The sequence below is a fragment of the Coenobita brevimanus genome, chromosome 13, assembly GCF_032717465.1.
Source record: "Coenobita brevimanus isolate Jiangsu-jjx chromosome 13, ASM3271746v2, whole genome shotgun sequence".
Taxonomy (NCBI): Eukaryota; Metazoa; Arthropoda; class Malacostraca; order Decapoda; family Coenobitidae; genus Coenobita; species Coenobita brevimanus.
Window position 1 is genome coordinate 38,884,742 of NC_136966.1, and position 23,457 is coordinate 38,908,198.

General features: G+C 39.1%; 1 protein-coding gene across 1 annotated transcript in view; it reads right to left on the reverse strand.

Annotated features, from left to right (window-relative positions):
• Window positions 1-23,457, reverse strand: part of LOC145415573 (tRNA (uracil-5-)-methyltransferase homolog A-like) — a 495,026-nt gene that overhangs the window by 330,365 nt on the left and 141,204 nt on the right. The gene's annotated exons all lie outside the window — the stretch shown is intronic.

Here is a 23,457-nt window from a genome sequence, read left to right on the forward strand (position 1 = left end):
GATTTTCTCTATCAATTTTATCTACTCCCACCATGGTCCTGAACACTGCAATCATGTCTCTCCTCTTTCTCCTTTCCTCTAAGGAAGGCAAATCCAGCTTTTCCAGCCTCTCTCTGTATGACAGGTCTGCCAGACTGGGGACCATCTTGGTTGCTGTTCTTTGTATTCTCTCAATCTTGTTTATATCTTTCTTTTTGTGTGGGGACCACACTACCGCTGCATATTCTAACTTGGGGCGGATCATGGCCACTATCAATTTTTTCATCATCTCCTCATCCATATAATGAAATGCTACTCTTATGTCAGTCAAGAGTTTATAAGTCTCTCCAACTATCTTCTTAATGTGCTTTTCTGGTGACAAACTATCTTGGACTAGCACTCCCAAATCTTTCTCTTCTCTCATTTTTGTGATTAATTCATTACCCAACAAATAATTCAGTGATGGCCTCCTGGTACTTTTACCCATTTCCAATATTTTACATTTCTTTACATTAAATTTCATTTCCCACATCCAGCTCCAATCATGTATCCTATCCAGATTCTCCTGCAGCATTTTACAATCCTCCTCAACCTCTACCTTCCTCAAGATCTTTACATCATCAGCAAACAGACTTGCATAACTGTTCACTCCATCTACCATATCATTTACGTAAATCAGGAACATTACTGGCGCCAACACCGAGCCTTGAGGGACTCCACTTGTTACTTCCCTCCATCCAGACATCCTCTCCTTTATTACTGTCCTCATTTGTCTGTCTCTCAAAAAGTCTCTCATCCATTCCAGAAGTTTCCCCTTCAGTCCTCCTATATATTCTAGTTTCCACATTAGTCTCTTATGAGGTACCTTGTCAAAGGCATTTTCTAAGTCTAAGTACACACAATCCACCCAACCATCTCTCTCCTGTACCACATCAATCGCTCTTGAGTAAAAGCTCAACAAGTTAGAAACACATGACCTTCCACTTCTGAATCCAAACTGACATTCAGCCAAAATATTCATCTCTTCTAGATATTTTATCCATCCGTATTTCAGGATTTTCGCGCACAATTTTGCGACCATGCTGGTTAGAGACACTGGTCTATAATTCAGGGGTTCTTCCCTGTTTCCTCCCTTATAAATTGGTACCACATTTGCCCTCTTCTATTCTTGTGGCACTTTCCCCTCTTCCAGAAAACACACGATTAAACTGTGAATTTTATCCACCAGTTGTGTGTGTGTGTGTGTGTGTGTGTGTGTGTGTGTGTGTGTGTGTGTGTGTGTGTGTGTGTGTGTGTTCTTACCTAATTGTATCTTAACAGGAATGAGTCAAGCTCGTACTGTCCCGTGTATGAAATCATTTTTATCATACATATCTTTAAGTTTATGAAATGTTTTGGCACACACTATTTCATTCAGTAGTGCATTCTGCTAATCAGTTGCCTTATTAGGGAAAATGAATTTCCTTATGCCTTTATCGCCTCCCTATTTATGCAGTTTTTTGCAGTGCCCTCTTGCTGATGCTTCCCCATAGGTTATTTACTCATTTATGTCTATTTTCTCTTTCCATGAGACACATTTATATAGCATAATCATGTCTCCTCTTTTCCTTCTCTCCTGTAGTGTAGGCAGATTAAATTTATCTAGTCTTTCTTTGTAGCCTAGATCCTTTATGCTTGGTACCCATCTTGTAGCAGCCTTTTGAACTTTTTCAATCTTATCTTTCTTGAGATGGGGATTCCAGACTACTGATGCGTACTCCAGGATTGGTCTGATGAATGAAGTTGTTATCTTTCTCAGCATGTCTTCATTTATGTATGTGAAAGCTATTCTCATATAAGCATGCAGTGTATACATGTTCCGTACCTTCTCACTAAGGTGGTCAGGAAGAGAGAGTCTGTTACTGATAATCACTCCTAGGTCCATCTCTCTTTCTGATATGTGCAAGATTTTACTTCCTAACTTATAATCCCAATCTGGTCTTTTTCCACTTTTACCAAACTTAATAACATGACACTTGTTCACATTGAATTCCATTTGCCATTTATTGCTCCATTCATATAGCTTATTTAATTCTCCATATAGCTCTCTACATGAGTCTGTGTTAGTAATTCTCCTTTGTATTTTTGCATCATTGGCAAACACATTTAGATAGCTTTCATTTCCAATATTACTATCTATGTCATATATATACACTAAAAACATAACTGGCGCCAGCACTAAGCCCTGTACCATCCAACATTAGATATCATCAGGACCATTTCCTTTTCCTTTGTCTAATTTACTTAACTCCTCCTGCATTTGTTTTTCTGATATTTGTATACCTGGTAATATGTGCAGGCATGCTTGTTCCACATCATCTCTCTCAAAATTAATTTCTTCTGTAATTTCCTGTACACCAGGAAACCATGTACTACGCTGGGTGGTAACCATATAACCAAATTTTGGCACCTGGTGGTTTAGTAGGTAATAAAGGTGCTCCAATCGGATTGAGCCAGTGAAGGTTTATATCCAAGGAGTGGTTTGGGGTTTATTGCTCACGTAATGCCACTCAGGGATGAGTGAGGCTGCTCACTCTTATCTTAAAAGCCAGGACCAACTTGCCTAGCCCCGGGCTCCTATGCTCCTCATGGGGCAACGTAGGATTAGATGATGGATGGATGGATGGAAAAACTGATTAGAAATTTTTATTTAGTGCTTCACAAATATCTTTCTCTTGTGTATAGATGATCCCCTCATCCGTAATGGACTGTATTTTATCTCTAACTTTGGTTTTGTTTTGGATGTAGGTATGAAATAGCTTCGACTGATCACTACTATTATTTATAATGTCTTCCTCAAACTGTTTTTGGGCTTCCCTCCTTATTCTTGTATAATCGTTTCTTGCCAGTTTATAGTTATTATATGCCCTCTCACTACTGTGTCTTCTGTATCTATTCCACAACAAGTCTCTTTTTCTTTTGATTTTTCACATTGTATTAAATCATTTCCTTATTTTCTTTTCTGCTTCTTTATGCTGTGGGCTATTATTTTGGACTCCTATTTCATAAAGTTTGCAGAATTTTCTATATATAACATTTAAATTATCTCCTCCAAGCTCCTTTTCCCAATCTGTCTCTAAGAAGTACTTCTTGAGGTCATTTTAGTTTCCCTTTTTGTAGTTTAGGCTCTTTTTGTAACTCTCATTACTGTTAACTATGTCATATGCAATCCTGAAGTTGCAATTTAATACTGCAGGGTAGCTTTTGCTGAATGGAGGGTGATACATTATATTGTCAAAATCATTTTCTTGCCTAGTGAATATAAAATCTAGTACTAATATATCATCTAGTCCTCTTTTTCTGGTGTTTTCCTTTACATGTCGTGTTAGAAAAAACTCCTGCACAAAGTCAGGAGCTTTTGGTCCCAACAGCTTTCATGGCTTCTTACATCTAGAGTATTCCAATTTATACTGCATTGAAATCTCCAGTTAATATAATTCTTTCAGATTTCTCTTCCATTCTATGCAGTAACACTCTTAAACCCTGAATTGTACTCTCTGCCAGGTCTTCATACTCGTCTCCTTCCCAAGCGTTCGTTCTGGGTGGCATATATAAATTTGCCGCAACTAAGTTCCCTTCAGATGTAGTAATCTCACTGCAATCAGTTCTATTTGTGAGGGTATACCGGTATCTAGTTCTATTTCTCTGACTTGTAGATTTTTCTTTGTTAATATTATAATTCCTCTTCCTTTTTTAAATTCCTGTCTCTTCTCCATAAATTGTATTCCTCTAAGTTTAGGGTATTGTTTGATATCTTTGGGGTTAATATTGTTTCAGTTAGGCAAATAATATGTGGTTCATTTTCCTTGATATACTCTTTCATCTCTAATAATTTAGATACCTTTCCATCCACATTTGTGTACATCTACTTAATCATCTTATTTATATACTTGCCATACCTTGAGTCTATTACCTTCCATTTTTTTTATTCCCTTCTGGTTATGTATCACTTTCGTACATCCAATCCAATTACTGTCTATCTATCTATTGCCAGACGCCACAATCCCCTAAGGGGTGGCCATTTGACTTTGAGTTATTTGTTTTACGGGGAGGGGCACTAAGCCTCCACCAACCCACTTGTTGACACGTAGGGAGCACGAATGGTTTGGTTATATGGTTACCACCCAGCGTTGTAAATGGTTTCCTGGCTTACAGGAAACCATTTGGCTTGTCACTCAATGTAAAGCCACATGTAAAGGAAAGAAAAGCAATAAGAAGTGACAGGAAAGATGGGAGAAATAGCAAGAGAGGAGGGCAGGCACAGAGAAAGAATGATAAAGGCTAAGGAAGGAGTACGCAGCACTACATCAAGTGAGTGGATGATGGTCGCCACCACCTACCACACTGTACTCTGTAAAAAAAATTTACTCTTCTCTTCCTCTGATCTTTCCTCATTTTTAGTTTTTGTTTCCTTCTTCTTCCTCTTCAGTATACCCAATTTCTCTTGAGTTGAGCATCTTTTTATCCATACCTGGAGAGACAGGCTGACGAATGAGGATATAAAGAAGCGTTGTGGTGTTGATGTGGATGTGATAGGAACCGTTATGAGGAACATACTGAGGTGGTTTGGCCATGTGGAGAGGATGGAGGGTGAAAGACTGACGAAGAGAGTGTATGTGAGTGAGGTGGAGGGGGAAAGAGGGAGGGGGAGGCCGAGGATGAGATGGAGGGATGGGGTGGAGAGGTATATGAGAGAGGGGGGTGTGAGTTGGGAGCAGGGGAGTGAAATGGCGGGGGACAGGGCGACTTGGAGGCGATTTGTTTGTGGCCACCCCAAACGGGACTGAGGCGTCTGGCAATAGATAGATAGATAGATAGATAGACCTGTACTTTTTTGAATTCCTCTTTTTCCATGAGTTTGCTGGCATTTTTTAATATTTCCTCTACAGTGTTTGCACTCTGGAATGTTACTTTCACAGGCCTTGACATATTTGTCTCATACTTCTCTAGCCTTTTATAGTATTCTATATCTTTCTCACAGACATCCTCTGATACTTACTGCAGTATTGTCATTATATTTTCCATCTCCTTTTTGTCCCTTGACATTCTGTTTTTTTTTTCTTCTGCACCTATCCCACTGATTACTATGGATTTGTTAATCTCTACAGCTTCCCTGACTAGTTTTGGGCTATTCTTTATAATTTCTTTCACTTCCTTTCCTATGTTTTTTTCTTCTATCTTTGTATCTAAATAATTCTTTACTGTCACCATTTCAACATAAGTACTTTGTACCTCACATTCGTAACTTCCCATAATTTCATTTACCTGTGTTATTTTCTCATCAATGTTACTACTTTGGTCTATCAGACTGCTTGCTTGCCTGAACTTCTCCATACCATTTCCAAAATCATCCATAATTTTCTCATGATGTGTGTGTGTGTGTGTGTGTGTGTGTGTTCTTACCTAATTACCTAATTGTTCTTACCTAATTGTACCTTTACAGGAATGAGTCAAGCTCGTACTGTCCCGTGTCTTAAACCATATTTATCGTACATATCCTTAAATTTGTGAATTATTTTGGCACACACTATATCATTCAGCAGTGCATTCCACTGATCAATTGCTCTGTTTGGGAAACTGAATTTCCTTACGTCTTTATCACCTCTCTTCTTATGCAGTTTTTTGCAGTGTCCTCTTGCTGATGCTTCCCCATACGTTGAGTAATCATTTATGTCTATTTTCTCCTTTCTTGACATGCATTTATATAGCATTATCATGTCACCTCTTTTCCTTTTCTCCTATAGTGTTGTTAGATTCAGTTTATTTAGTCTTTCTTCGTAACTTAGATCCATTAAGCTTGGTACCCATCTTGTAGCAGCCCTTTGAACTTTTTCAATCTTGTCTATGTGTTTTTTGAGATGAGGACTCCAGACTACTGATGCATACTCCAGGGTTGGTCTGATGAATGATGTTATTATCCTTCTTAGCATGTCTTCATTTATGTATGTGAATGCTATTCTCATATTTGCAAGCAGTGTAAACATCTTCCGTACCTTCTCACTGACGTGGTCAGCTGGAGATAGTCTGCTATTGATAATCACACCTAGGTCCTTCTCTCTTTATGATGTGTGTAGGGTTTTATTTCCTAACGTATAATCCCAATCAGGTCTTTTTCCACTTTTACCAAACTTGATTACATGACACCTGTCCACATTGAATTCCATTTGCCATGTATTACTCCATTCGTGAAGTATATTTAATTCTTCTTGTAGCTCTTTACAAGAGTCTGTGTTAGTAATTCTCCTTTGTATTTTTGCATCATCTGCAAACATATTTAGATAGCTTTCATTTCCAGTGTTACTGTCTATATCATTTATATACACTAAAAACATGATTGGTGCCAGCACTGAGCCCTGTGGTACTCCACTAGTCACTTCTTTCCATGATGAGTAATTTCCCCTTAGTGCTGTTCTCATTTCTCTTATTATGAGAAAATCTTGCATCCAACAAAACAGTTTGCCTCGAATTCCTCCTTGATGGTACAGTTTCCATAAAAGTCTTTGGTGTGGTACTGTGTCAAATGCTTTCTTGAAATCTAAATAGATACTGTCCACCCATCCTTCTCTTTCCTGTATTGTGTCTGTTACAGTGTCATAGTAGCTCAACAGATTAATAACACATGATTTTCCTTTTCTGAAACCAAACTGTCTTTCTGTTATCATATTGTGTTCTTCTAGATGATTTACCCAAGCTTTTCTTATAAGCTTTTCCAATACCTTGCTTACAACACTGGTCAGTAATACTGGTCGGTAGTTGAGTGGATTTTGTCTATTCCCTTTCTTGAATAGGGGGACAATATTTGCTTTCTTCCAAATATCAGGTAGTTTACCCTGACTCAAGGATTTCTTGAAAATTAAAAATAATGGTTTACTTAACTCCTTTGCACATTCTCATAGCACCCAACATGAAATTTCATCAGGACCATTTGCTTTTCCTCTGTCTAATTTACTTAACTCCTCCTGTATTACTTTTTCTGATATTTGTATATCTGGTAGTAAGTGTGGGCATGCATGTTCCACATAGTCCCTCTCAAAATTTTTTTTCTGTAAAACCTGATTGGAAATTCTTATTTAGTGCTTCACAAATATCCTTCTCTTGTGTATAAGTGATTCCCTCATCAGTAATGGATTGTATTATATCTTTTACTTTGGTTTTGCTTCTGATGTAGCTGTAAAATAGCTTCGGTTGATCACTACTTTTATTTATTATATCCTCCTCAAACTGTTTTTGGGCTTCCCTCCTTATTCTTGTATAATCGTTTCTTGCCTGTTTGTAATTATTATATGCCCTTTCACTATTGTGTCTTCTGTATCTATTCCACAACAAATCTCTTCTTTCTTTTGATTTTTTACATTCTGTATTGAACCATTTCTTTATTTTCTTTTCTGCTTCTTTGTGGTGTGGGATGTACTTCTGGACTCCTATTTCATAAAATTCACAGAATTTTTTATATACAACATTTAAATCTTGTCCTCTAAGCTCATTTTCCCAATCAATTTCTAAGAAATACTTCTTTTGGTCATGATAATTTCCCTTTTTAAAGTTTAGGCTCCTTTTGTAACTCTCATTGCTGTTAACTATGTCATATGCTATCCTGAAGTTGCAATTTAGTACTGCATGGTTGCTTTTGCCAAATGGAGGGTGATATATTAAATCGTCAATATCGTTTTCTTCATTCTTTCCCCCCCCCCCCCAGACGCCATGTATCCCAAACGGGGTGGTCAAGGGCTTAGAGTTAATTGTTTTACGGGGAGGGGCACTAATCCTCCACCAACCCCACTTGACACGTAGGGATGCCAACAGCATCTGGTGTTCCCAGGCGGTCACCCATCCAAGTACTAACCAGACCCAACGTTGCTTAACTTCGCTGATCGCACGGGAAGCAGTGTACTCAACGTTTTCTTCTATCTATCTATCTATAGCCCGACACCCTAATCCCGCAAAGGGTGGCCGCAGACAAAACGTCTCCAAGTCACTCTGTCACCCACCATTTGACTCCCCTCCCCCCAACTCACCCACCTGTCCCTCATATACCTCTCAACTCCATCCCTCCACCTCATCCTCGGTCTACCCCTCCCTCTCCCTCCCTCCACCTCACCTACATACACCCTCTTAGTCAGTCTTTCATTCTCCATTCTCTCCACATGTCCAAACCACCTCAGTGTATTTCTCCTAATCTTCTTAACCACATCCACATCTACCCCACAACGTTCCTTCACTTCTTCATTCGTCAACCTGTCCCTCCACATCACTCCACATGCTCCTCTCAAGTAACTCATTTCCACTGCTCTCACTCTTGACTTGTTCCCCTCTTGCAAGGTCCATGCCTCGCTTCCATACGTCAGGGTAGGGATCACAATACCATCATGCAGTGACTTCTTAACTTCCATACTCACCTCCCTATTTCTCATCACTGCTTTCAGTGTACCAACAACCTTTCTTCCCTGTTGTACCCTTTCACGTACTTCATCCCCCAAAGTTGCCTAGTAAAAATGAGATATAGCATTGAGGGTACACTGAGTCCTCTTTTTCTGGTGCTTTCCCTTACATGTTGTGTTAGGAAAAATTCCTGCACGAGATCCAGGAGCTTTTGGTCCCAACAGCTTTCATGGCTTATTATATCTAGAGTATTCTAATTTATATTTGTATTAAAATCTCCAGTTAGTATAATTCTTTCCGATTTCTCTTCCATTTCATGTAGTAATGCTCTTAAACTCTGAATTATACTCTCTGCCTGGTCCTCATATTCGTCTCCTTCCCATGTGTTTGATCTGGGTGGCATGTACAAATTGGCTACAATTACTTTCCCCTCAGATGTATTGATCTCTACTGCAATCAGTTCTACTTGTGACAATCGACTACAATCAGTTCTACTTGTGACGGTATATGTAGTTCTATTTCTTTGATTTTTAGATTTTTCTTAGTTAATATTATAATTCCTCCTACATTTTTAAAGTTCCTATCTCTTCTCCATATATTATATTCCTCTAAGTTTAGGATGTCATTTGATATCATTGGTGTTAATATTGTTTCAGTTAGGCATATTATATGTGGTTCAATTTCTCTGATATAATCATTCATCTCTAATAATTTAGATACCATTCCATCCACATTTGAGTACATCAACTTAATCATCTTGTTTATATACTTGTCATGACTTGGTTCTACTACCTTCCTCCTTTTTATTCCCTCCTGTTTATGTACCACTTTCGTACCTGCAATCCAATTACTTCGTAAAAAAATGTATTCTTTTCCTCCTCTGATCTTCCATCATTTTTTGTTTTTGCTTCCTCCCTCTTCTCTTTCAGTAATTCCAGTTCCTCTTGTGTTAGGCATCTTTTTATCCATACATTTTTGAACTCCTCTTTTTCCATAAGATTCTTTGCATTTTTTAGTATCTCCTCCACGGTGTTTAAACTCTGGAAGGTTACCTTTAGGGGTCTTGACTTGCTTCTCTCATAATTCCCTCACCTTTTGTGTTCCTCTATGTCTTTAGTATAGATTTTCTCTGATACTTTGATCAATATGCTCATTACATTTCCCACCTCCTTTTTGTCTCTTGAGATCTTGTTTCTTACTTCTTCCTCTTCTATACCAGTGATTACTATAGATTTGTTGATACCTGCTGAATCTCTGACTAATATAGGATTGTTTTAGATTACTCTTTTCACTTCCTTTTTAATGCTTTTTTCTTCCACCCTTGTTTCTAAGCCTTTCTTTACTTTCACCATTTCAGCATATGTGGTTTCCACATCATTTTTGTAGCTTTGTATAACTTCATTCACCTGCATTATCTTCTCTTCAATATCACTGCTCTGGTCTATCAGACTGCTTACTTGCCTAACTGTCTCTGTATCATTTTTGAACTCTTCCATAATACTCTCGTGGTTGACTACTGTACTTGCCATTTCACTAATTTTCCTCCTAAGTGTACCCACTTTTACTGTCAACTCATCTATGGTTGTGTCTTTCTTGTTGACTTCCTCTCCTAATTTTTCTATTTCTTCCTTTTGCAAGTGCAACTGTTTCTTAATTTCATCAATCTCATTCTGAGATGCCATCTCTAGTCTGTGTACTAGTTCCACCAGTTTATTGTGAGTCTCCATATCAACCAGAACTTTGTATTCTTTCAATCTTGTTTATATCACTCTTTTTGTGTGGGGACCACACTACTGCTGCATATTCTAACCTGGGGCGAATCATGGCCACTATCAATTTTTCCATCATCTCCTCATTCATATAATGAAAAGCTACTTTTATATTAGTCAGGAGTTTATACGTCTTTCTAACTGCCTTGTTAATGTGTTTTTCAGGTGACAAACTGTCCTGGACCAGCACTCACACATCTTTCTTTTTTCTCGCTTTTGTAACTGGTTCATTACCCATCAAATAATTGAGTGACGGCCTCTTCGTACTTTTACCCATTTCCAATGTTTTACATTTCATTGCATTAAATTTCATTTCCCACATCCGGCTCCAATCGTGTATCCTATCCAGATCCTCTTGCACCATTTTACAATCCTCCTCAACCTCTACCTTCCTCAAGATCTTTGCAACATCAGCAAACAGACTTGCATAACTGTTCACTTCTTCTACCATATCATTTATATAAACCAGGAACATTACTGGTGCCAACACCGAGCCCTGTGGGACTCCAATTGTTTCTTCCCTCCATCCAGACATCCTATCCTTTATTACTGTCCTCATTTGTCTGTTGCTCAAAAAGTCTCTCATCCATTCCAGGAGGTTAACCTTCAGTCCTCCTATATGCTCTAGTTTCCACATTAGTCTCTTATGAGGTACCTTGTCGATGGCCTTCTCCAAATCTAAATACACACAATCCATCCAACCATCTCTCTCCTGTAGCACGTCAATCGCTCTAGAGTAAAAACTCAACAAGCTGGAAACACATGACCTTCCACTTCTAAATCCAAACTGACTTTCATCCAAAATATTCGTCTCTTCCTGATATTTTATCCATCTATCTTTCAGAATTCTCTCACATAATTTTGCGACCATGCTGGTTAGGGACACTGGTCTATAATTCAGGGGTTCTTCTCTGTTTCCTCTCTTATAAATTGGTACCACATTCTTGAGGCACTTTCCCCTCTTCCAGAGAACACACAATTAAACCGTGAATCTTATCCGCCAGTTGTTTTCTGCATTCCTTCAATACCCAGTTAGAGATTCCATCTGGTCCTGGGGCTTTCCTCACATCTTGAGTTTCCAGCAATTTATACACTTCCTGTACTTCCACTTTTATATCTTTTATCACTGCATTTCTAGTCACTCCCTCCCCTTCCGCAAACTCGCTTTCATTAGTGAAAACTGACTGGAAACGTTTGTTCATTATTTCTGCTTGTATTGCCGCATCTTTATAAACCTCTCCTACTTTCAGTTTGGTGATTCCTTCCTTTTGTTTCAGTTTGCCATTGACAAATCTATAAAACAGTTTGGGTTCATCCTTACATTTGTCTATTACAGGTAAGCCCTTAATTCACGCGAACTTTTTTCACACGATTTCGGTTATCCACGAATTTTTCGTACAATAATTAAAATATAAAATTATAGTACTGTATTCAAATAAATAATTTTAATATACAAGAGAAATAAATAAAATATAAAAATGCCTACCTGCTGCCTCTGTGTGTGTGTGTGTGTGTGTGTGTGAGGTCAGTCTACCATGCACCACACAGTCAGTTTGAATCCGACGGTCGAACCATGCATGACTCGCAAATTGTTATTTGTGGCTTATTTTTCTGCCTTCCAGTGCTTGCTTGCCTTGTTTGCCAACATGGGGCCTAAGCATAGTGCTAGTGATGCATGTGGTAACACACCAAAACGGACTCATAATGTGATGTCGCTGACAGAGAAAGTTAAAGTGTTGGACAAACTTAAGGAAGGAATGTCGGCGACAATTCACTGTCAGGACGATTCTCTGTCATTTATTTACATACCAGATTATTTAGCAAGTACAGTACACTAATTTTTTACTTATATGAGTTATAAAATCCCCCTGAAAATTAGTTATTAAAATATTAATTAATCAATAATAAGTATATTTATAGAATGACGGGGAATCGTCCAGGGTGCAAACTGTCCTGACAGGGACTCGTCCATGTTTTGATGTGAACTGACTTGACGTTGAATTGTCTCGGAACCGTATGTTTGGGGTGAATGAGCCAACTGTTCATACAATAAAGAAGGCAGAACATAGCATACGGGAGGCAGTGAGGGCTAATGCACCAGACTGTGCCAAAGTGTCTCCACCTACGCCTGTGAATTGTCTTGGAACCGTATGTTTGGGGTGAATGAGTCAACTGTTCGTACAATAAAGAAAGCAGAATGTAGCATATGGGAGGCAGTGAGGGCTAGTGCACCAGACTGCTAAAGTGTCTCCACCTACGCCTGTGCCTGGCGCTTTTCGATGGCAAAATCGTTATAGCAGGAAATTTATTGTAAATCAAATTTTGAGGTGGAACTTTTCTATTATCGTTGTAGCGAATAATCGTAAACCGAATCATTGTAAAACAAGTAATGACTGTAGGCGCATACTGGGGGGATGTACTGAACCTGTAAAATGGCTTTGGTTGATCACTACTTTTATTTATAATAGCTTCCACAAGCTGTCTTTGAGCTTATCTCCTTATCTTTGTACAATCATTTCTTGCCTGTTTACAGTTGTTATATGCCCTCTCACTATTGTGTCTTCTGTATCTATTCCACAGGAAGTCTCTTTTTTCTTTTGATTTTATACATTCTGTATTAAACTATTTCTTTATTTTCATTTCTATTTCTTTGTGCTGTGGGATGTACTTCTGGACTCCTATTTCATAAAATTCACAGAATTTTCGACATATAACATTTACATCCTGTTCTCTACGCTCCTTTTCCCAATCCGTTTCTAAGAAGTACTTCTTTAGGTCATGGTATTTGCCCTATTTGTAGTTTAGGCTCTTTTTGTAACTCCTGTTACTGTTAACTATGTCATATGCAATCCCGAAGTTTCAATTTAATACTGCATGGTCGCTTTTACCGAATAGAGGGCAATACATTATACAGTAATCCCTCATTTATCTGGACATAACAGAGCCAAAGGCATGTCCGGGTAGTGGCAACATCCGGATAATGAACACTATTCCCCTACCACACCCTAACCCTACCTATACCCACCTCCAACCTATACCCAACTTATTTGTACAGTACCTATACTTAATTTGGCAGTGTTTTCAGGTTATTCGGGCATATTTAGACATCAAAACACACATAGGAATATCCAAAGTAATGCTAAACACCAAGAAAACCATGCATGTACAGTTCCCCCTCCTTATTTTGGCAGTGTTTTCCTGCCACTCTGCAAATATTTTGACATCATAACATACATAGGATTATCCAAAACATTTTAAAAACCAAGAAAACCATGCAAAAACAACACTGAAAACCAAAAATCACTCTAGCTATACACCACTGTATGTACAGTACCCCTCCTAATTTCGGCACTGTTTTCAGGTCAATCTGCCACATTTAGACGTCAAAACACATATAGGAATATCCAAAATAATGTTAAAAAAAAAACGCTGAAAACCAAAAAACACCTTACCTATACACAACTGTATGTACAGTACCCTTCCTAGTTTTGGCACTGTTTTCAGGTCAATTAGCTAAATTCACACATCAAAACACACATAGGAATATCCAAAGTAATGCTAAACACCAAGAAAACCATGAAAAAAAGACTGAAAACCAAAAAACATCCGACCTATACACAACTGTATGTATAGTACCCCTCCCAACTTTGGCACTGTTTTCAAGTCAATCTACCATATTTAGACATCAGAACACACATAGGAATATCCAAAGTAATGCTAAACACCAAGAAAACCATAGAAAAAAAAAATGAAAACCAAAAAACACCTGACGTATACACGACTGTATATACAGTACTCCCCCTAATTTTGGCATTGTTTTCACATCATTCTGCCATACTGTACTGAGACATCAAAATGCAGTAAGGATGGAGGTTTGGAGGGTGAAGTGCTTGAAAGGGTACAGCAGGGAAGAAAGGTTGCTGGTTCTTTGAAAGCAGTAATAAGAAACAGGGAAGTGAGCATGGAAGTGAAAAGTTACTACATGACAGTATTGTGATACCAACTCTAACGTATGGAAGTGAAGCTTGGACGTTGTTGGAAGGACACAAGTCAAGAGTGACAGCAGTGGAAATGAGTTATTTAAGAGGGAGCCTGTGGAGTCACATGGAGAGCCAGGCTGACGAATGAGGATGTAAAGGAGAGTTGTGGTGTGGATGTGGATGTGATAGGAAGCATTATGAGGAACACACTGAGGTGGTTTGGCCATGTGGAGAGGATGGAGGGTGAAAGACTGACGTAGAGAGTGTATGTGAGTGAGGTGGAGGGGGGAAGAGGGAGGGGGAGGCTGAGGATGAGATGGAGGGATGGGGTGGAGAGGTATATGAGAGAGGGGGGTGTGAGTTGGGAGAAGGGCAGTGAAATGGCGGGGGACAGGGCGACTTGGAGGCGATATGTTTGTGGCCATCCCAAACGGGATCGAGGCGTCTGGCAATAGATAGATAGATAGATCTTCCAGGATTCTCTTTCACAGTTTTGCAACCATGCTGGTTAGGGACACTGGTTTATAATTCAGTGGTTCTTTGTTGTTTCCTCCATTATAAGCTGGTACCACATTTGCCCTCTTCCATTCTTGAGGCACTTCCCCTCTTCCAGAGAACACACAATTAAACAGTGAATCTTATCCACCAGTTGTTCTTTGCATTCCTTCAGTACCCAATTAGAGATTCCATCTGGTCCTGGGGCTTTCCTTACATCCTGAGTTTCCAATAATTTATACACTTCCTGTACTCCCACTTTTATATCTTTTATCACTACATTTCTAGTCACTCTCTCCCCTTCCACAAACTCCTTTTCATTAGTGAAAACCGATTGGAAACATTTGTTCATTATTTCAGCTTGCACTGCCGCATTTTTATAACCCTCTCCTTCTACTTTCAGTTTGGCGATTCCTTCCTCTTGTTTCAAATTGCCATTGACAAATCTATAAAACAGTTTGGGCTCATTCTTACATTTGTCTATTATACCTTTTTCAATGTTCCTTTCCTCCTCTCTATGTATTCTTGGGTATTCATTTCTAGTTCTTTTATATTCTTCCTTTATTCTGTTGTTACCTCTCTTTCTCCAGTTGTTCCATGCTGTGACTCTCCCTTTTTTTGCTATCATACACCTTCTATTAAACCACTCCTTTTTCCTGTTTTCTTTTTGCCTTACTCTTGGCACATATTTTTCCACTCCCGAATTATAGAGGTCTAGAAAGATATCCCACTTCATCTGTATCTCTCTTGTTTCTCTGAATTTTCTCCAATCCCCATTTTTGACAGATTTTCTTAATCCTGTAAAGTCTGCTTTCCCAAAGTTGTATCTTCCCTGCCTATAAAACTCGTCTCTTGGCATCACATTCCCTACTATCATCTGGAACTCAATGACCACATGATCACCTTTTCCTATAGGACACAAATACTTCAAAGATACTATTACATCAGGTTCTTTGGTAAACAGTAAATCTAATCATGCTAGTGTGTCCTCACTTTGGAATTGTGTCTTTTCTTTGACCCACTGCGTCATCATGTTATTCATTGTTATACTTAATAATATAGTGCCCCACGAATCTTCGCTGCCACCTGAGTCCCATTGGTCCCAGTTCACCTCTTTACAGTTAAAGTCACCCATTAAAATTATATTGTTGCTTTTCTCAATCACTTTCTGTAGATAACTAGCCATGTCTGACAACATCTCCTAGTGTGTGTGTGTGTGTGTGTGTGTATGTGTGTGTGTATTTACCTATTTGTATTTACCTATTTGTAGTATACAGGAATTGAGCAATGCTCGTGTTGTCCTGTCTCCATATCCACATTTATCAAGTCTACCTTTACACACATGAATGTTTTTCTCATGCACCACCTCTTTGTCTAAGTCGTTCCAAATATTTAAGAATATACCTAATTGTGATATATACGGAATGTACTATGCTCGTGGGTTTCCGTCGCTGTGTGTGTGTGTGTGTGTGTGTGTGTGTGTGTGTGTGTGTGTGTGTGTGTGTGTGTGAGTGGGTGAGTGAGAGAGGGGGGAGGGGGGGAGCAGAGCTGTTTGCTTTCTTGCCTCCTTCCCTGTGCCCCTACCCTCCTGCACCCCAACTTGTCTCCCTCAACCACCCCCACTTGGCACACTGCCTGCAGCCTCACTGTTTTGCTGTCCTGAAGCAGTGTTGAACACCGCACGTCCCACCACCATACCCTCCTGCATGTGATGTTGGATGTGCCATTTTTTAGCAATAGTATTGTTTTTGAGGATAATAACATTACCTATGTTGTTTCAGAGTCAGTCTCTATTAATTAAGGTACAAGAGAGATTCGGTTTGGGTCTGGAACGCATCTCTGGCTTTCTATCTTTACCTCATGGAGAAAATTGCTTCAACATCTGATATACTCACTGACCGAACACTCCCACTGGTACACAACAATGCTGGATATCAGGGTATGGGTGTAGTGATTATATCCTTGTGAAAGGTGGTGGCAATCCACTCACTTGATGTAGTGCTGCCTACTTCTTCCATCACGTTTATCATTTTTTCTGTCTACCCTCCTCTCATCCTGTTTCTCCCTTCCCTCCAGTCACTTTTTATTACTTTTCTTTCCTTTTCTGGTGGCTTTACATTGAGTGACACACCTAACAGCTTCCTGTAAGCCCGGAAATCATTTACAATGCTGGGTGACAATCATATAACCAATCCATATGTGTTACCTATGTGTCAACATGTGGGTTGATGGAGGGTTAGCACCCTTCTCCCATGAAACAGCTAATTTAAAGACAAACAGCCACCCCTTATGGGATTATGGCGTCCAGATGTAGACAGATAGACAGAAAGATGTGAAGGTCTGAAGCTAAGCAATTATAATCCAAAATCTTCAGAGTACATGAACAGCTCTTTGGTGGTACTGCTTAATAAAAAAAACACATCTATTCACTTCTTGATGACTGAACTTGAGCATACAAGTTTATCACTCTGATCAGGTCACTCTAACCACTAAACCACTGTGTCTTGGGTTCCTCTTTTCTATATTAAAAAAATAAAAAATAAATTAATTAAAAAAAATCTATCTATCTATCTATCTATATACTGATCTATCTATCTATTGCCAGATGCCTCAATCCCGTAAGAGGTAGCCACACACACACGAACAGCCAGAGAGAGCAGACGTCCCAGCCATCGCTGCTAACCTTAAGTAGTTCCAGGAATTTTATCTGTCCTGTCTCCTAAGGTCTTGTTTTAAATTTAAAATAATGAAAGTTAATAGACTACCAAAAATGTAAAGATTTATTGGCTAGAGTATACATGAATGTTTGTAGTATTTTCGGTAACAGCTGTTTTGGTACTTTAACCAACATCAAACATGGACGAAAATGTAAACAATGAGGGACTCGAATATCAAGGATTTGATACAAATACCAATGTCATGGATCTGGTTAAAATATTAATTATGAGGATTAGTGAACTTGAAAAGAAAGTAGAGAACCTAGTGATAAAGGATGTGTCTGAAAATACGGAGACTACCATACAGAGTCTGATCCAGTCCAATGAGACAGCGAATGAAGAGATTAGAAATTTGAAGCGGTAAAATGTTGAATTGAGGAGGAAACTAGAAGAGAGTACTAATAAAACGGAGAAGGTGAGTAGTGTATTAGAAGAACATAAGGCAAAGTGGGCACACGTGGAAGAAGAACAGAAAGAAGTGGTCAGCTTAAGAGAAATCATCCAGGAAGAAAGGGAAATGAACAAGAAAAAAATGGAAGAAAATGTAGTGAAAATACTGAACAAAAAACAGAAAATAGTGAGAGAAACTGTAGAAAGGAACAAATGTGTGGTAGTATTTGGAAACAGGGAAGAGGAAGAAAAGGTTAGGTTTGTAAGACTCGAGAGAGACACGAACCTGGTGAGAGGAATATTAGGCAAGGTTGACCCCGAAGGAGACAAGTGGGTAAAAGAAATTGGGGAAGTAAGGAGGATAGGGCCTTATAAGAAAGGGGAAACAAGACCAATAAGAGTCAAGTTTACATCAGAAAGTGTAATAAATGAGATACTTAAAGTGACCTGGAAATTAAGCAAAGAGGCAGGGATGGAGAATATTATAATAAGAAAAGATTTGAATGAAGAAAAAAGAGAAGTTTTAAAATCATTGAAGGAAGAAGTAAAGGAAAAAAATGATAAGAGGACAGAAGAAGAATGCAATACTTTTTTTTGGAGAGTAATGGATATGAAAGTAAAGAAGTGGTATTTAAGGAAATAGAAGTGAAGGAAACTAAGGGGGATGGCTGTGAAAGATCAGAAGTTGAGGAAGTGGTACGGACAGAGAGTAGGAGAGAAGAGGGTATTAAAAATGTCAAAAATAATTTGAAAGTTATATATACTAATGCTGATGGTTTCATATCGACAAGGATCGAAATTAACGATTTTTTGAGAGAACATGAACCTGATGTCATGTGCTTTGTAGAGACCAAATTAAGAGAAGATACTGATGTTCATTTGGGAGATGGTAAATACAAACTGTGGAGAAAAGATAGAAAAGAAAAAACGGGAGGAGGAGTGATGATAGCAGTGAAGAACAACATAAACGTAGATACTGTGGAAATGGGAGAAGGCAGGGCTGAAGTGATATATATGAAACTAGAAACTGGAGAGAATGTTAAGAGAGATATGGCGGTAGTGTATGTTCCCTCAAAGACGAGAGCATGGAAGGATGACGAATACCATGAGATGTTGTCAGATATGGCTAGCTATTTACAAAAAATAATTGAGAAAAGCAATAATATAATTTTGGTGGGTGACTTTAATTGTAATGAGGTGAACTGGGAGGAATGGTACCCGGGAAGCGGCAAGGATTTGCGGGGCACTATGTTATTAAATATAATAATGAATAATGTGATGACGCAATGGGTCAAAGAAGAGACACGGTTTCGAGGTGAGGACACCAGCAAGGTTAGATTTACTGTTTACCAAAGAACCCGATGTAATAGAATCATTGAAATATATCTGTCCTAGGAAAAAGTGATCATGTGGTCATTGAGTTCCAGATGTTAATAAGGAACGTCGAGCCAAGAGACGAACTTCATAGACAGGGAAGATACAACTTTGGGAAAGCAAATTTTACAGGATTGAGAAACTTTTTTGAAAATGCGGATTGGAGAAAATTCAGAGAAACAAGAGAGATACAGAGGAAGTGGGATATCTTTCTAGACCTCTATAATTTGGGAGTGGAAAAATTTGTACCAAGAGTAAGAGGGAAAGAAAACAGGAAAAAGGAGTAGTTTAATAGAAGGTGTATGATAGCAAAAAAAGAGAGAGATAAGGCATGGAACAACTGGAGAAAGAGAGGTAACAACAGAACAAAGGAAGAATATAAAAGAACAAGAAATGAATACACAAGAATATGTAGAGAAGAAGAAAGGAATTTTGAAAAAGGTATAATAGACAAATGCAAGGATGAACCCAAACTGTTTTATAGATTTGTTAATGGGAAACTGAAACAAAAGGAAGGAATCACCAAACTGAAAGTAGAAGGAGAGGTCTATTAGGGTGCGGCAATGAAAGCAGAAATAATGAACAAACGTTTCCAGTCAGTTTTCACTAAAGAAAAGGAGCTTGTGGAAGGGGAGGGAGTGATTAGATGTGTTCCGGTGATAAAAGATATAAAAGTGGAGGTACAGGAAGTGTATAAATTACTGGAAACTCAAGATGTAAGGAAAGCCCCAGGACCCGATGGAATTTCTAATTGGGTACTGAAGGAATGCAGAGAACAACTGGTGGATAAAATTCACAGTTTAATCTTGTGTTCTCTGGAAGAGGGGAAAGTGCCACAAGAATGGAAGTGGGCAAATGTGGTACCAATTTACAAGGGAGGAAACAGGGAAGAACCCCTGAATTATAGACCAGTGTCTCTAACCAGCATGGTCGCAAAATTGTGTGAGAGAATCCTGAAAGACAGATGAATAAAATATCTGGAAGAGATGAATATTTTGGCTGAATGTCAGTTTGGATTCAGAAGGGGAAGGTCATGTGTTTCTAACTAGCTGAGCTTTTACTCAAGAGCGACTGACGTGGTACAGGAGAGAGATGGTTGGGTGGATTGTGTGTACTTAGAGAAGGTCTTTGACAAGGTACCTCATAAGAGACTAATGTGGAAACTAGAATATACAGGAGGACTGAAGGGGAAACTTCTGGAATGGATGAGAGACTTTTTGAGAGACAGACAAATGAGGACAGTAATAAAGGATAGGATGTCTGGATGGAGGGAAGTAACAAGTGGAGTCCCTCAAGGCTCGGTGTTGGCGCCAGTAATGTTCCTGATTTACGTAAATGATATGGTAGATGGAGTGAACAGTTATGCAAGTCTGTTTGCTGATGATGCAAAGATCTTGAGGAAGGTAGAGGTTGAGGAGGATTGTAAAATACTGCAGGAGGATTTGGATAGGATACACAATTGTTAGCCGGACGTGGGAAATGAAATTTAATGTAAAGAAATGTAAAATATTGGAAATGGGTAAAAGTACCAGGAGGCCATCACTGAATTATTTGTTGGGTAATGAATTAATCACAAAAAGGAGAGAAGAGAAAGATTTGGGAGTGCTGGTCCAAGATAGTTTGTCACCAGAAAAGCACATTAACAAGATAGTTGGAGAGACTTATGAACTCTTGACTAACATAAGAGTAGCATTTCATTATATGGATGAGGAGATGATGAAAAAATTGATAGTGGCCATGATCCGCCCCAGGTTAGAATATGCAGCGGTAGTGTGGTCCCCACACAAAAAGAAAGATATAAACAAGATTGAGAGAATATAAAGAACAGCAACCAAGATGGTCCCCAGTCTGGCAGACCTGTCATACAGAGACAGGCTGGAAAAGCTGGATTTGCCTTCCTTAGAGGAAAGGAGAAAGAGAGGAGACATGATTGCAGTGTTCAGGACCAAGGTGGGAGTAGATAAAATTGACAAAGAAGATCTGTTTGTATGGGATAAGAGAGCAACAAGAGGACACGGAATGAAATTGAAAAAGTCAAGCTGCTTGAAGGATATCAAGAAATATAGACTTATGGAATAGCCTGGACAAAGAGATCGTCCAGTCTAAAAACTTAAACGAGTTTAAAGCTAAATTTGACTTATTGAGAAACAGTGACAGGACCCCAAGCATAGTACATTCCGCGTATATCACAATTAAGTATATTAGGTAAATACTTAAATATTTGGAATGACTTAGACAAAGAGGTGGTGCATGAGAAAAACATTCATGTGTGTAAAGGTAGACTTGATAAATGTGGATATGGAGACAGGACAACACGAGCACTGCTCAATTCCTGTATACTACAAATAGGTAAATACAAACAAATCGCCTCCATGTCACACTGTCCAACTCCACTTCACTGCCCTGCTCCCAGCTCACATCCCCCCTCTGTCATATACCTCTCCACCCCATCCCTCCACCTCATCCTCGGCCTCCCCCTCCCTCTCCCCCCCCCTCCACCTCACTCACATACACTCTCCTCATCAGTCTCTCACTCCATCCCCTCCATATGGCCAAACCACCTCAATGTATTTCTCCTAATGCTTTCTATCACATCCACATCCACACCATAACACTCCTTTACTTCCTCATTTGTCAGTCTGTCTCTTCAAGTAACTCCACATGCTCCTTTCTAATAATTCATTTTCACTGCCCACACTCTTGACTTGTGTCCTTCCAACAGAGTCCAAGCTTCACTTACATAGGTTAGGGTTGGTATCATAAGACTGTCGTGCAGCGACTTTTTTTACTTCCATGTTCACTTCCCTATTCCTTATCATTGCTTTCAAAGAACTAGCAACCTTTCTTCCCTGTTATACCCTTTCAAGCACTTCACCCTCTAAACTTCCATCCTTAATCATCATAATACCCAAGCAGGTCAATGCATTCACATTTTCCATTTCCTCCTCATCTGGCCTCACTGTACTTTAAGCAGGTTCATTTCTTTCAAAGACCAAAACTTTACTCTTCCCTAAATTCACCTTCAGATTCTCTTTCTGACACATTCTCCCAAACTCATTCACTAAGCCTTGCAGTTCCCCTTCATCTTCACTTAATAATATAGTATTATCTGCACACAGCAGTACAGTAACCTCTCAACTAACATGAGTTTAAACAGCGCATTTTCGTTTTAACACAAGCAAAAATTTAAGGAGATATGTTTAACTAACAAGGGTTTCTCGATTTAACACAACTTTACTTGTACGTGATGTTTTCAAATTAGCCGCGTGCACCTTGGATAGTCCCCAGCTGATAGACCATCTCAGGGACAGTTTAATTTATTCAGTTGAAAAAATATACTGTATATATATATATATATATATATATATATATATATATATATATATATATATATATACACACACACACACACACAGTGGAGCCCCTCAGATAGCATTTTTTTCATTAGCGAAACCATGGATAGCAATAGGAAAGAAACTATTTCATAGTGATTAATGCTGCAAGGTTAGCGTAAATCCGCTAAGCATTTAATACATAGCGAACGGGGGGGCAGAGTTGCCAAGGTCAGACCTGATCAGACACTGGTAACACTGACTGTGAGTGCAAGCCTAACTCCACTCAGTTCATTGACCCATTGTTTATCCATGTGCTGTGCATTCATTCAACTCGTCGCAGTCTCACCATTGTTAAAGTTTTTTGTGACCTTCGATTTATTGTCTGGCTACTGAGTGTTTTATTATCATGGCTTCTACTTCGGGGGCTGGCCCAAGTGGTGGCAGTGGCCCAGGGAAAAAACAGGAAGTGCAGGTAGTGTAAATGTGACAAAAAAGGCCAGAGAATACATCCGTGGCAAGCCAAAGAAACAATACAGCGTGGAGGAAAAGAAAAAGATAATCCAGATGATTGAAGACGGTGCAAAGACACGTGAAATTGTTAAACTGTTGAATGTGCCTGACTTGAGTGTAAGAAACATAAGAAAGAAAAAGGATGAGATAAAGGCAGCAATAAAAACCACAACAAAGAATTTTATGGGTGGTGCAGGTGGAGCTAGATGGGCCATGCACAACACTACCGAGAAAAACAGACTCCAAGTGGTGACTGAACAGAGCAAGTGTTGATAGACCAGAAATCTGTGCAAGGGCAATAGCAGTGTACCAGGGACTACGTGCAAAAAAAAATATCCAAAATCCTGCTCCTTTCAATGCGCTCATGTGGGTGGCTACACAGGTTTAAAAAACGCTGTGGGGTAAAGCTGGCTTTCTACCATGGCGAGGTTGCATCTGCAGACACTACAGCTGCACAAGAATTTCCCCAAATTGCTAAGGCTATTATGGA